This window comes from Apaloderma vittatum, unplaced genomic scaffold, assembly GCF_000703405.1.
Source record: "Apaloderma vittatum isolate BGI_N311 unplaced genomic scaffold, ASM70340v1 scaffold13324, whole genome shotgun sequence".
Lineage (NCBI taxonomy): Eukaryota > Metazoa > Chordata > Aves > Trogoniformes > Trogonidae > Apaloderma > Apaloderma vittatum.
In genome coordinates this window covers 599-4,744 of record NW_009711013.1, presented here as the reverse complement: position 1 = coordinate 4,744, position 4,146 = coordinate 599, and positions in this window count along the sequence as shown.

Here is a 4,146-nt window from a genome sequence, read left to right as displayed (position 1 = left end):
CTGGAAATAAAAAAGACAGTGTTTTACATTTTATTATTGATCATAGCAATGTATTAGAAATCCATTTCAGTTTAGTCATCCCAACTACTGTAGTCTATAATTAAATACGACAGTGGATATAGGTGTTTCATGACAGTCAGAAAAAGTTAATTCTATCATTAAAGGTCTCTGGTTTTTTTCTTCTTGGATTTAAATCAATACGGCTAGCAACTTGTAAATGAGCCTTATACATCATTTTTCTTACTACTAATCAGTGCAAGAGGATTTTCAGTCATTTACTGATTGACATGAGTCTTTAACTGGCAGAAAGAAAGAAATTCTGACTTATTTAACATCATTCAATATGAGACAAGCAATTTCAGTAATTGGTTATGTATACACTGGAAAATTAATTAATTACGCCACCACCTTAGTTTCAAAGTATCATCTTCAGAAGTTGACTGGAAATCAATTCCTCCCATAGAAACCAGATCCTTAAATGCTGGGACAATTCCCTGCTCCACTGACTTTTCAAACTCCTGCTTGTCTCAACAAGCTTGTGTCATCCATGTAGTGTCAATAACATGGATCTTGTTACACTAAATCAAATCAAATGAGTCATGTCCTAAATGTATCTCTTCTTCCTCCATTGATTCTAAAGAAAGCCTCATGCTGTCAGTGTGAACAGTTAGGAGAGATGACTCTCACTAAAGAGTCGAAATACTCCTCGTGTACTGCAAAGTAATGGAAAAGTTGGTGTTCCCTTAGGATTAAGCTTGTCCCCATGAAGTAACACAGCCATGGATGGGCCAGATAATTTTGTTTCTTATCAGGGAATTCTCTGCTCACATTCTCCCATTTTCAGCAAAACTCAGAGACTGAGAAGGGAAGGAAAGACCACGGCTCTGGTATCCCGAAAATATTCCTCTGCTTTCACCTACCACATGTCTCCATGGGAAGACTTAAGCAATACGGCTAATCACCACTGTTTGCCCTTTTCTCTTCTGTAGAATTAGTAAGTGGTTTAAATACAATTAGAATTTACTACTTACTTTAAAGCAAGCATTAGTAATGTGTTAGTAATGTTGAATGGATGAAAAAAATGAGCTACAAAGGCATTAACCACCAGTCCAAAGATACTAGGCAAAGAATTTGGTGTCCTGCACTCCTAATCTCTTCAGATACCTATTTAAGGTACGTAATACTCCGAAATCCACTTGACAACAATTAAGCTTGCAGCATTTGAACTTGAAATATAAACAAATGGTGTTAAAATGCCCTAGATAATTTGTCTTTTATATCCACATATAGAATATCTTCCAATTACAGTAAAAACCTAGAGGACAATATCTTATTAACCAAGAATCCAGACCTTGCAGGACACTCAGCAGACGAAATCAATCATCTTTGGTATCACCTTGATCCAAATTATTAATAATTCATCAGAAATTAAATTTAAAAATCAATGTTGTCAAAAGGAGGAGTTGCTGTACTCAGCAAAGTGACACTTCCAGCACAGATATATAAAGTGCAAATTGTCCCTTTTTGGCATAGCTGTTAGTAAGCAAATTCCCACATTCTTTTCCATTACATGGTATGGAAGGGAGGGAGGGAGGGAGGCAGAGTATTTGGTTAATGCATGTGGAGCAGACTAAGCAGAAAGCAAGTTGGTTATCTACATTATTGTGTTAACATTTTTCAGCCTTTTTGTATGTTCTTGCTCCATTGTACAGAAATATTACAAAGAAAAAGTCAGATAGGTTTTTTATAATCATTGGCCAAATCATCGTCTATCTCATAAATTGTGTTTAAAATTCTACGCTTCAATTTTAAGTTTGCTTTACATCTCAGTTACTAGTCTAACTACAGTTCAATACTAACTACTCAGATTAATTAGATAATACTTAATTAGATAATATATGTAAAGTGCTTTAAGTATGAAAATCATGACACAAGAACTAAGTATTGTTAATTGCAGCTGGGCAAACACTGAAAAACCCAATAAATTAATATTCATTTCAATTTTAAGTAAATGAATTTCAGCTGTGTTTCAATTGCTTGAACATTTACTTTCTGGCTCATTTTGTAACAAAGAATTTTATTTGCAGCAATGTTGACCAAGACATATTTTATGCAGAAAAATCACCAGACTGGAATTAATGTCATAATTCTGTGTATTTAAATGAGATTCCCAGTTCTGGGAGCCAGATTATTCCTTGGATTCCCTGCTTTTCCTAGAATAATAAAAAAAAAAAATGACAGTAGATTTGTGTCTTTAGCTCTAAAGTTTAAAGTGCACTACCTGGACTAATCTGTGGTTCATTTTCATCCTACCCCACTTTTATGAAACTGACTGAGATGAAATCAAACTCTCATTGCTGTAACTCCCTTCCTTTTTAACAGGGTGAAATGGGCACCATCAGTAGGTGGCATTTGGCCCATCCATTGTCCAAATTGCTTGCAGAGCCATCTCAACTTAAAGTCATAGAATAGAATAGAATAGAATAGAATAGAATAGAATAGAATAGAATAGAATAGAATTAGAACAGAACAGTTATCCTGAGGAGAAAAATCTTGACATGCTTACTTATGTGTTATGGTCACAAAACCAAGATACACAACAAAGACATTGTCCTTGATGCTAATGACAGAAGTGCTTTTGATACTAGTAGGTCTAAATCAAGCTAATTGGCAAGGCTCTTCGTCAGAACTCATGTTTATATTCCTAATCAATCCCACTGATAGCAAAGAAACAGAACGTTTTCAGGTACCAAAAGACAGGCATGAATACAAATCCTTGACAAAATCTGGAGAAATGAGCTTCATCTTGGATTCAAGGAGAGTCAAAGAACTCTTGCATTTAACATCCATTTCCAGCTGCTAGTCCCCAGTGTGCTATGTCAGGGGCTTTGCTCAGCCAGAAGGAGGTAACCAGGCTATCCCCCAACTGCCTAACAGGGAATCCAACAGAATAAATCCATAGCTACATTTCAGTAGGAACAAAAAATGCTCTGGACACAGCTGAAGATAGACTCTTGGTATTATGAAGCAGAGAAAAATTGAGCTCTGTAGCTGAATTCATAGAGAGTCAGATATGAATTCAGGATGAGGTACTTCATTCAAGAAAAATCCTCCCTCCTCTCCCAAATACCGTTAAAAGGTTAAAAAAAAAGGTTCTACAGAGCTTGAAGGAAAAATTCTGGCAACGTCTTTGTTAAATGTGAAGCTGGTATAGAATTGTTTATAAATTGTTTATAAAGTTTTCTGGCTTTTCAAAAGGACCATTAACTTTTGTTTTTCTTTACTCATACTGGGCAAGTCACCAGATGCTCAAGAAATTTACCAGCCCCTCACCTATTAAATTCCTCAGATGATTCACCACTGTTTAACTGCACTGAGATCTGGAAGTGAATCACTGTAAGAAGCTCAGGTTTTGTTTCTCCTTTCCCTTTCCCTGTTTCATGGAAAAGAAGCCAAAAGTCTGACATCTAAAGAAACTTCAAAACGCTTTCTTCTTTATTCTCAACAGATCTTCAAAGCTATTGAAAATATATCATATTTTATCACTTTAGAAATAAAAAAACTTCTTTTCGGTGAGAAATGTCTCTCATTTTCAAATTCAGTTTTATCCTACTAATAGAACAGAATGATTTTAGCGACTGTGAGGGGAAAAAAAAATGTTTTTCAAAGTAGTAGACCCCAGGATTAGAGTCACTGGCAGTAGGCTAGGAATAACTGAAGCCACTCTTTAGTTACCATTTACAGCGGCATAGCCTCTCGCATGACATTGTGCGAGTGCAGGGCTATGTAGAATTGTATAATCTGGGATCACATTTACCCTTAGGTAAGAAAAATGTTCACAATGAAATTTAAACATCTTTGCACTTTCTTTGCGAATCTTAGTATAAGTATGTTACAGTGGAATTGTAAGGGTAGAATCTACCCTGAGAGAGTAGCTATAAAAGAAAAAAGCAAAAAGTTTATGTAACTTAACTGTACTTCCGTGCTTTGCAAAAGATCTGGTGGGTTTAGGTCACTTAGGGGTGGATTCTGGTTCCTGCTTTTCTGCGTGTTCTTGGGAATTTGATCAAGTTATTCTTCTTCCCTAGGGACCTCATTTCGAGACCCTCAGACAAGTCCTGGAATAACCCCAGGCTCTGAGGCAGG